The following is an 11,634-nucleotide window of genomic DNA, read 5'->3' on the forward strand; positions in this document are numbered from 1 at the left end:
TCTCTTAACATGTGTGCTTCTGGCTTTTAGTTTCAGACTTCGTTCTTATTTTTGTGTACAGAAATTTGTCCAGTACTTATTCTTCCATAACTGAGTTCTCCTAAGATGCTGCCTTTATTTCCCCATTATTCCATGTCCCACAATCAACCCCATGTCTTCCCCACTTCCACCTCAAGCCTAAAATTCCAGAATGCTACACCATATGAAAGCCCACTGTCCCTTTCTTTGCCTGGGCATGAGTTGCACAGCCTTCAGAACGTACCATGTTTTTTCATTCACACTTCTGTATCTTTGCTCAGCTGGGGTCATCTATGGAAGTCCTTTTACCCCTTGGCTCATGCTTTCAAGGTCTAGCTGTAGCCACATGACTTGCTTGAAGCCCTTCCTAGAGACATCAAAAGTATCAAGGCCACACTGCTCCCTCCTTTTCTCCAGACTCAGATAATTAGTCTATACCTACGATTTGGGCAGTAAATCCTATGGACCTTTGCACTGAGGTGGCAACTGGCTTATACGTTTACTAAGAAAGAAGACAATAGTTTTCTTTTTTACCTTAAATTTTGAAATAATTTTAGATATAAAAATTGCCAAAATAATAAGAGGAGAGCTCTCATATACCCTTCACTCAGCTTCCACTAATGCTAACATTTTCCATGACCACGTACAGTGATCAAAACCAGGAAATTAACTTTGGTACAATACTATTAATGAAACTGCAGAACTTATTGAAAGAGATTTCTCCAGTTTTCCTACTAATGTTCTTTCCCTGTTCCAGGATCCAATCCAAGATCCCACCTTGATTTAGTTGTCATTGTCTCCTTAGTCTCCTCCAACCTGGGAATAAGTCTTCTGTCTTTCCTTGTTCCTCCCATTCTTGACACTTTTGAATATCGCTGGTCAGCTATTTTGTAGAATATCCTTCAGTTTGAGTTTGATGCTTTCTCAAGGTTAGTTTGAGGTTTTGCACTTTTGGCAAAAATTACACAAGGGTGATTTTGTGCCCTTCCCAGTACATCATTATATCAGGGGACATGATATCAATATGTCTTATTACTGATGATCTTAGCCTGCACCACCTGCTTAAGGTGGTTTCTGCCGAGTTTCTCTACTGTAAAGTTACTATTTTCCTCTTTGTAATTAATAGCTATCTTGGGAGAGATATTTTGAAATTATGCAAATATCCTTTTCTCCTCAAATATATGCCCACTATTTTTAACATCCATTAGTGGATCGGCCTATAAAACATTACTGTGGCATCCACTGTGTGTATATATTCATAAACACTCAGTTGTGTAAGACAAGTAAGCCCCTATTTAAATCACTGCAGTAGGGTTTTCTATTAATTGGACCTTCTTTGAATTGTCTTTCTAATGGGGTCCATTATAACAGGGTTTTAATCTTCTAGATGGCACAATCAAATAAATAAAACAGTCCTTCATCCATCCATCCATCCATCCAATATTCATTTTTTTTTTTGTAAAAAAGTTGATTGCCCATCTTCATATTTCTCCCAGTTATGCCCTAACTGGTGTCCCCTACTCCCTGCTGTTTTGTTTGAATTATTATGTGAACTGTTTTGTGCTGTTTTAGCCAAATGAGTAAGCCAAGGTAGGAACGTTAATATTTTTGAGTAGATGGTTGTCAAAATCAATCTGAAAAAAGAGGTGCCAAATTGTTTTGCTGGAATGTGCCATCATAGAAAATGCCTCTGTCATGGACATCTGTTGTTTGTGCCTGCTGCGTGTCCCTCTTCTCTTCCTTAGGTCACAGCACACAACTTTCCTTTGCAGAATCTGCCCTTCCATGTTCTTAGTCCATGTGGTTTAGTGGAGGTGGCCCACCTGATGGCACCATAGGTGGGCACATTCCCTAGGCCGGGACAGAATTAACCATCCTTCTGGCCATAGTAATTGACTGAGAAATTGGCGTCTGGCTCTAGCTGGCCAGTCAGAATCTCCTCCAAGATCTTTGGTGGCATTAATCACTGGGTATTTAAGAGAGTGGGATCAAAGCCTACAGCTTTCACTGGACATCTTTGCCACCATGTGGGGATAAACAGACTGAGAATAAGGCCGACACAGTGGAAGACAGTGAAGTGGGAGAGAGTGAGAGGGGCCTGTTCCTCATGATGTCAATTGATCACCTGGATCTAGCTTTTCCTGAAGCGATCCACCTCAGGACTTTGCAGTTGCACGAGCCAGTCAGTTCCCTTTCATTGTTTAAGACAGCTTGAGTTGAGTTTCTGCTGCTTGTATCTCAAAGTCCTGACAAATAAACATTCTTTTTGAGTATCTGCTACTTGTGAGGGCACATGCTTGGGGCTCTTCAGGATTCAAAGACGAGTCAGATGTGGCCCCTGCACTCAAGGGGCCCTCAACCTAGCACAGAACATAAGGTCAGTGCACAAATATCCACAAGTGAAGGGACCCATGCGGTCAGCCTGATCCACCCATGAAGAGCTTGGCTGTAGGACCACAGTGAAGTGAGTGATGAATACCAGCTGGGGGGAATTTGGAGCACTGAAGAGATGAGGGACATTATTCCTGGCAGAGGGAAAGGCTTGGGCAAGGGTCCAATCATGGAAAGTGTAAACAGCTCAATGTGTATTTTGAGGTTCTATGGGGTCATCCATAGTGACTGAAGGGTAAAGTTTAGGCTAAAAAGGAAGATTTGGGGTACAAAAAAAAAAAAAAAACTAGAGAAAAGATTTGTTGGAAACAAGTTGAGGAGGCTCTGATTGGCAGTCTGAGGGGTCTGACTGGCAGCAGGAAGGTAAAGCTGGATTTTGAGTAGAGAAGTGAGGCGAGGAAGATGAATTTGGCAACAGTGAGCAGAGCTGGAGGGGCAGGGGACCAGGGAGGGGCCAGTGCAACCGGCCGGCTGCACCTCCGTGCAGAGCTGGGAAGGACCAGACAGAAGAAGAAGGCTGGAGGTGGGTGGAATCCCAGCCTCTGAGAACATTCTGCCGAGAGGCTTTGGCCATATTTGCTCAAGAATCTTCCTCGCCGCATTATTTGAAAGCCACGCTTTTTATTTCATGCTAAACGTTGTCAGAGGGAGCAGTGGCAGATTCCTTCTGAAAGCGAGCCAGCCGGCCTGGCACACACACGTTTAACGGCATTCCAGACCTCCGGGCCTGGCAGACGCCCTCGGAACCCTGCCCCGGCTCTGGCTCCTGCCTCACCCGGAGTTAGGACATCAGGACCAGCGTCCCTCTTCTCACGTGGTGACTTTCCGAGCGGAAAAGGTCCATCATGAGACTCCGACCCGCCCCCACATGAGCCGTGGACAGCTCGGCCTTCTTAGAGAGGCCGCTGCTTTGGCCTCAGACTTGGTGCCATCCTGTTCGCACCTTCACTCCTCTCGCTCTCCCGGCCTCCTCACCGCCTAGTCTTGAGCAAGCCCCATCTGCACCACTATCGCTAACCCCCAAGCGATGGGGGATGATGGTCCAAGTCACCATCATCACTCGTGTGGACTCCTGCCTTGACCTGTCTGGCCTCCTCGCTTCCATAGTCTGTAACTTGACGAAGCAGCTAGAACAGTCCCTTATCATCACAAGCCAGATCCTGTTGCCCCTCTTCTTAAAACCTTCTGATGGCTTTCTGCCTGAGTCAGAAAAAAATCCTAAATCCCTGTGACAGCCCCAGGGACTCTACGTGATTTTACCCTTGGTTATCTCTTCAGCTGTATTTCCTATCACTCCCCCTTCCCTTTGAGCCTTTCCGCCCGCTCTTCTGCCTGCCTCTGCTGACTGCTCTCTTTCTCTTCGTGGCCCACAGTGTGCCTCATCATAACAGAAGCTTGTATCTGTCAGAATAGGCCAAGGCATGCTGCAGTAACAAATAGCCTCCACGTTTCAGTGGCTCAGATAACACAGGGCTACTTCTCATTCGCCAGGCCATGTCTGCTGCAGGTTGGCGGAGTGGCCCTGTTCATCAGAGTCACTCCAAGTTGACTGAGGAGCCACCTTCTTGAACGTTTCTGGTGGCCATCCTACAGAAAAAGAAAGAGATTCTTGAGAGTCTCACAGTGGCAATTAAATGTTGGCTCAGGAGAAGCCCACGTCACCTCTGCTCATGTTCTCTGGTCAGTCACTGGCCTCAGTCAAGCACAAGAGAGCCCAGCTGTGTAATCTCACCGCGTTGCCAGGGATGGAAGGGATCTGTCTATATCTGGTGAACAACACAAATGAAGGCCACGAGAGCTGATTTTTCTGTGTGCGTAGCATGGATTAGAACCCCTTGGAGTATCTTCCAGCTCAGCAGTGGTGAACTATGGCAGGGTTGGCCAGCTGGGTGGAGAGTGAGGACAGGGGAGGAGGGTTGGTTACTTCTGTTCAAGCTCTGGGAGAAATGAGAACACGGCTGAATTTGGCTGCTCACTGGACCAGTAATGGCATGTAAGAAAACGTGACAGTTATTTCTCAGGTCCTCCAGGCCAAGGGTGCCTGTATACCAGTGGTGGGGTGGAAAGATCCCCTTGCCCAGAAATAACTTACTACCGGTGTCTGCAGTTCTTCCATTAGAGGTCCATTCCTTTGGTTCTAAAATAGCATTTCCCAAGTTGTGTCCAGCAAAACACTTACATTAGATGTCAACAGATGCTCCTTGGTCAAATAAGGTTGTGAGATGCTGAGTTAAACAACATTAAACGTGTTTTTCCTCTGCAGGTCTTCTCAGGGCCTTGTTTGATATGTAACGTGTACTGTTTCTTCCTGAGATGGAATCAGACTATGCAGCATTTCCCCAATTTTTAAAATCAAGGAACTCTTGCCTCCATGGATGCTTCCCTAATGTTCACCTAGACAGTTTGGGAAATGCTAGTCTGGGAGCCTTTTCAGTCCTATGGAGTCCCCTGGGGAAAGTAGACATCCCCAGGAGAGGCTTTCTGTGGGAGAAGGAAAGCAGTGTGGACAAGGTTTTGAGAGGATGGGACTCCAGAGGGGCCTGGGGGTGGGGGACAGAGGGTCTGAAGGGGAGAGGTCAGGCGCGAAGATTATAAGTGATCCTGTCTCCAGGGATGGATGCAGAGCTGGAGCCCACACCTCTCACCACCCCCAGCCTCTCTGCTCCCTTCCCTCTCCTGCCCAATGACGCTCACCCGTCCTGCTCTCCAAAGCTCCGGCCTTGCCCCATCTCCACCGTCTCCAGCCACCAACAAACCAGGCCGCCTCTAGTCTTGATGGCTTAGCACTCAAGTCCCTGCTGCCCGAAATGCCCTCTCCTCCTCAACTCCAGTCGGGGAAATTCCTATACTCTGGTTTCTCTTCAGATTGTATAAATCTTTCGCCTTTTAACTCTAGTCTGGGAAATTCCTTCTCTCCTTTAATAGTCTGTCAGGCAGCCACCTCCAAGAAGCCATCCCTGATACCTTTCCTCACCCCACAGCCTCAGCTGGGTTTATTGTCCCTCCAAGCTCCCATAACACACTGCGACTCTTCATCACTGCCCTCATCACTTTGTATTTTAATACTCTTATTTCTGTCCCTCTAATCTGGGAGCCCCTCAAGGGCTTTATCTTTATATCCTTATGTCCTCCTCTGGTAGGAGATAGATACTCAATAATTAATTGAATGAATGAGGCCCAGGCACGTACAGGAAGTGTGTTAAAATCCCCTACATGTCCCACTTGAAAGAATTTCCCCAGTTAAAAGAATCTATTCTACATGTTTGAAAACCTCATCTCGTGTGTCATGCCCACCTCTGCTGGTTCTCTGACCTCCTGGGGCCTGAAGTCTTCTCTCCGCCTTTCTCTCCATCCATCCTTCTGTCTACCTGTTCTTCCCTCCATCATCATCCCCTCAACTACATCTGATCCGGGTCACCTGATTCATGTCCTTTTTCAAGAAGAGTGAATGAGTCTTGGACTGTTAATGGCTATCCTTAGGTTTATGTTTTCCTAAGCAGGAAGTAAATGCAAATATCTTAAGAAGACAATCTAACTTGAAAGGTGAGAAGAAGTTGTTTTTTTTTTTTTTAGTTCAAGGTCGGCTTTAATGATTGAACGAGAAAGGGAAAACTAGAAAAAACCTGCAGGTAGAGAACCTGGATAGGTTGTTGTTGGCAGCCCAGCCAGGGCTGAGTCACGACTTTTGTGGGTCGGAGACCCTTTTGCCTTTGTGGGCCCCTTCTCCATAAAAAATGTTAACAATTACCAATGACTGCACTGGTATATAAAGGCGAATATAACCCAGGCTGCTTTGTTATTCCATATTCGTTATTGTTACATTCACTTTTTCTTCTGATTTTAGAAATACTAAAAGTTAAACGGTTTTTGGATCTCTAAACATCTCGTGGCCCCTAGGCACGGTGTCTGCTGTGCCCTGTGTGATGAGGAAGTCAGCTCCGAGCCCACCACCCTGCCTGCTACACCCCGAACACACACTGCCCTTCCATCCTTTTGCGTCACACTTTTCTTCCACCCGGAAAGCCTGGCCCTCATCCCCCCGCCCCCGCCCTTTGCCCCATCGTCTACCTGACAGATTCCTGCTCACACGCCACTCCCAGCTTGAACATCGCTTTCTTTTGCCAGATTTAGCAAATTAAAATACAGGATGCCCCGCTGAACTTCAGATAAACAATGAGTAATCATTTTAGTAGGGTTAAGTCCCAAATAGCACATGCCCCAAATAATGCATGAGACATAATTATACTAAGAAATTATGCATGTTTATCTGAAATTCAAATTACCCCGGGAACCCTACTCTGTAATTTTCCCTGACTCATTTTTTTTTTTTTTTTCAGGCTTTCTTCCCACCTGCTGCTTGTGGAGGCATTCTGGTACATTCCACGCACCCATCACTGCACATCCTCCACCCCGTCTGCACTCCCATCATCATTATCCTCACCTGCCACGGGGCCGGGACGTGGCAGTGTATTAGTTGTCACATATGAGTAAGTGGGTGCTTTCCTCTTATTTCCCCAACTCTCTATTTATTTTCAGGGATGACTTGGCAGGATCTGGTTTTGATTTCATTCAGGATGTTGTGTGGGGAGATAAGAGTCAAGTTAACTCCTGTGTGGGATTGCCGTAACACCCTTTTAACAAAGATGTGTCCCAGGAAGACACTTGGGGCTCAGACACTTCACAACCTGATGGAAAAAAGCCCGAGGCCCATGCTGGGCACTTATGGCCCCTCCCTGCCACCGTGTTCCGAGAAGGTAGAGGGTGCGAGGGCTCAGGCGCCCTCCTCCCCGTGATGCTGGGGTCAGGTAGCAAATCAGCTGTGGCCCAAGAGGGTCCCTATGTGTGAAGGGGAGGGGCTTTCTGTTTTTGAGACTTAGGTTCAGGGAATTATGATTTTCCATCTTAACTTTGGGAGTGGATTGATTCTTTTAAAAGTTCTTTTAAACTGTTACTTTGGCATCTGACACACAGGAGAAAACCGGCCTGTGATGACGGTGGGTACAGCCCCACAAGACTGTCGGAGCCTGGTGTCCAGGCTCCTGGTGCCGTGCTCTCTCACCACCCTCAGCAGCAAGGACTCAGGGTCAGACGCCCAAAGAGGGAAACATTCCTCTGAGGACCACTGTGAGGGGGCACCCACCCCCCCAAAACTATGGACCAGCCAAAGCACTGGTGGTTGCTAACAACTTGAACTGGGTGAGCATTTGCGGTAAGCACGGCGAGAGTTCCTTTTCTTATTGCTGCTAAGAATTTCCCAGCTTTCAACTCTCCCTTTCTCGGCTGAATGAAATTTCCAAAGTTGACCGCTTGTTAATCATGCTGAACAAGAAACCCACAATGCCCAAATGTCCATAACGTGTGTGTGTGTGTGTGTTTGTGCACGTGGGGAGCTGCCCGGTAGTTTCTGGCTCTTTATTAATCTCTAGTCCCCTGCTCTGCTCATCCCGATGCTTATAGGAGCAGGCAACATGGCCCAAGGTAGTTTCAAGGGACGGGCAACAGGTGTTATGAGAAAGAAAACAAAATCATGGGCAGTTTCATGGTCCCATCCATCTGGGGAAGTCTGCACGCTCTGCCCCTGGTCACAAGGTTCATTAGTTTAGTAAAGGCTCTGATAAGTTCTACACTTCTCTTTTTAACTTCAAAAAGACGTTGTTTAACTCAATGTTTTCCAAACTTGTTTGATCAGAGAACTACCCCATTTTTTACGAGTATCTCACCTGGTTCATCATCCTGGGAACACGCTTTGGGGAAACGGTAAAAGGAGTGGAGGTAAGCAAGAGTTCGCATTCCTCTCCGAGCTTTGGACCAGAATTTGGCTTAGAGAAAGTGAGCTGGCCTCAGCACTGCCCTGGCAGAAGGACTCCAAGTGCCCACAGTGGGTACCAGCCACTCTACCCGGGGGATGGTGAGCGTCGGGAAGGGGAGGGCATTTCCTGCACTTCCCTGACTGCGGTTGGCTGGAAAGCCTATAGGCTGGTTGCCGCTTAGGAGAGTCTTAAGAGCGTCAGAGTTTCATTTTGGGTTTGAAACGCTGCACAAGGCCACCTTTTAATAGTCACAATGCCGCCTGTGACACAGCACGGGGTGTGTGTCATCTGAGGAGGAAGCATGCTCTCTCCCCCCAGTCCAGGGCCGTGGCATTTCCTCTCTTCGGTGTGTTTTTCTTGCCAGCAACAACTAAGCCCAAGGCCACCATTTGCACAATTCCAGGGATTCTGCTACTTTGCTGCGGAGAACCCACGTGAACGGCGTCACCCAGGGTTGTGCAAAGCGGTGGTGCCGTCCAAGTGCTTGCCTGCTGCAGGGTTTTGCCAGCACAATCCTATCTATTTCGTAAGTCCCGCCTCAATGTCACCTCTAGTTAGAGCTGGCCCCTGCTATTTACTATTATGATATCCTGTTTGTATTCTTTACAAATGGTGACTCATTTATCGACACCTGAATCCCTACATATTTTTACTTTTTTGAATATCGTCTGTCTCCCCCTCAAATAAAATATCAACTCTACAGGGTTGAGCAGAGTTTTGTTTGTTTGTTTTGGCCACTGTTGGATCCTTGGTGCCTTGGACAGTGCTTGACACAGTGTCGCTCGCCCCAAGTATTTGTTGAATGAATAAATGAAGAACAGCTTTGCAAGTTCTTCCCCAGTTGGGTGGTGATTGGTTGTGGAGACTTGATGGACAAGGCCACTGACCAACCAGTGGGCTGAGTGGTAGTTAAGGGCACGGCCTTCCAGCCTGGGCCAGTCATGGTCCTGGCAGGTGACGAAGCACAGAAGTACAGAGAGCAATAGAAATGAGTTTTTATTTGTAAAAAGTTACAAAATAATATTGTACAAAAATAAAGTCTGTAGAGAACTTTGGTTGTATAACACAAACGACCGAGACAGATCAGAGAAGTCAAAACTTCCAAAGAAGTGCACTCCTTACTGGATCAGATGGTAATCACAATGATAGAGAAAAATCACAAACTTTACCCTTTTGTGGATTTGGTGGAGCGATTTGCTTCAGTTAAAACCTGCTTATGGTGTGTAGGTGATGCTGGGAACAAGCTGTCAGCACCCGTTGAATCCCACTGCCCCTGTGGGCAGAGACTCTCCACGGGGAGCTGGGGCTGAGGCTGACCCCTGGGGACAGCAGCCACCAGATCAGCCAGGACTCTCTGAATCGGACAGATGATCCTGGGGCTGCATCAAAGTGTGCTTCGTGAATGACTGGTCGGCTGGGTCCGTCCCTATTTTGAGCAGGCTGCTCCTCAGCAAGGTCCCTGCTTGGGCCCCAAGAAAGGACAAGAGGGAGGCTCTTTTCCTCTATTTCCGAGTCGTGCAAGGGGAGCAGAAAGGACAGAGGGGGCAGAACGATGGACAGCTCGGGTCTTTTGCGGCAGGGGGGGAAGGGAACTTCTGGTAACTGCTGCTGCTTGGTTACTTTGTAAAATTAACATGATTATTTGAGGGAGGCCAGTAGGCTATTTAACAGCTAAATCTGTCATAGTTTGGGGCTAATAGCCACTACGGTAGTGATAGATGATCTCTCTGATAAAAATCCCTTTTATGAGATGTGTAACAAGCTCTACAGTAGGGCCCAGTGCGTTGAGCATGGGTCAGCTGCCAGACAAATCCATGATCTGGGGCGCTTAGGTGGTTGCTCTCACCCTCTACCTGCACCCCGTCAAGGGCTTTCAGCATCCAGGTGGCAGGGCGTGTGTGCTGAGGCTGGCCCAGGCCCATCCTGCTTGTCTACCCTTCCGGGGCACCTTCTCCCGAGGGAGGGGCAGCAACTGGTGGCTTTTTTGGCAACAGGCTGACCCCACTTCCGGAAGGCCTGGAGCACTCCTTGGCTGCACTGGGGCCGAGCATGTTTCTCAGGAAGGTGGTGGATGGAAGGATAGAGGAAGAGTCTCCACAATCAGGGCAGAACCCTGGCTACCTGACAGGATTGTTACTTTGAGGTCTGCACTGAATCCAGGACTACCTACTAAGGGGACTTTAACCTTTGATATATATGGTTATGCATATGACAGACAGATACACGTGGAGGGGAGTGAGAGCTTAAATACAACAGGGAATGGAGCACACGGCCTGTCTGCTGGGAGACAGGACCGTGAAGAAATGAAGCCGAGTGCCCCGGTCTCTGTGTACTGCTCCCGAAAAGGGGGCCGGTCAGAAATGTTCCTTCTGACACGTTTCTTCTCTAAAATATGAAAACAGGTAAGACGCTGAGATCTGGGGGAATCACACGAGAGCTCTTCTTAAAAAAGGTAAAGTAAGTGATTTTTTGCCTAGCGAAAAACTTTTTAATACTTTGAAAAGCATGGACCCTTGTTCCCAATTAACATTTCCTTTGTCACCTTCTTTTGCATTTTGCGAGCACATATACTTTGGCACCTTTGAAAAGAAACTTTAATAAATAAGGGAAAAAAGAGAAACTCATTAGTGAACGGTAATAAATAACAATAACTTAAATCTCAATAAATATTTTCTCTATACTTCTGTATCTGAAACAGATGCATTGCATCGAGTAGCTTCTCTGGTCACTGGTGACCACGCATAACGGAGCTGGGGTGTATGTAACATCTGTCTCTCTGTAAACCGAGAGCCCGGCGGCCTCCCCACCCCGGTGCAGCTGGGGGCCTTCCCCGAACGCTCTCCTGCAAGAATGCTGCCGAAAACCACAACTGGTTTCCTGTTTCCAAGGACAGAAAGGAAATACCTTCAGGTTTGGTTTTAGTCATGAGGACAGCCTTTTTGGTTCCTAGCCAACCTCTTCCCACCTCACACACCATGTTTGAAATCGATCACCCACTGTTCCCCAAAACGCTGGCTGGAGTAAACCTCAGGCCTGAACCTTCAAAAGCAAAGGTTACTACCTCTTGTGTGTGTCTTTGCTATTTTTTTTTTCCTCCTTGCCAGTGTATGTCTCCACTGAGTGACAGAAAAATAAACCTTTCTTGCTTTCAGCAGTAAAACGTAATGACAAGGAATGACACCAGGAGGACCATTTCCCTGGTGTCTCCAGACATGTGAAAACAAACCACAGGAGATACACTGGTTTGGTTTCAAGTGCATCCGCAACTGTACCCATGACCGGCGACGGTGGACCATATCGGATGAAACGATGGCAACACCCAAGCAGGGACACCGGCCCTGAGCTTCTGGTGACGCTGGCCGCCATCTGGGAGAATGCAGACAGCTGTTTTCTCTCTCTCCCGTCCAGTTTTCTG

Source organism: Eubalaena glacialis, chromosome 4 (assembly GCF_028564815.1).
Source record: "Eubalaena glacialis isolate mEubGla1 chromosome 4, mEubGla1.1.hap2.+ XY, whole genome shotgun sequence".
Classification (NCBI taxonomy): domain Eukaryota; kingdom Metazoa; phylum Chordata; class Mammalia; order Artiodactyla; family Balaenidae; genus Eubalaena; species Eubalaena glacialis.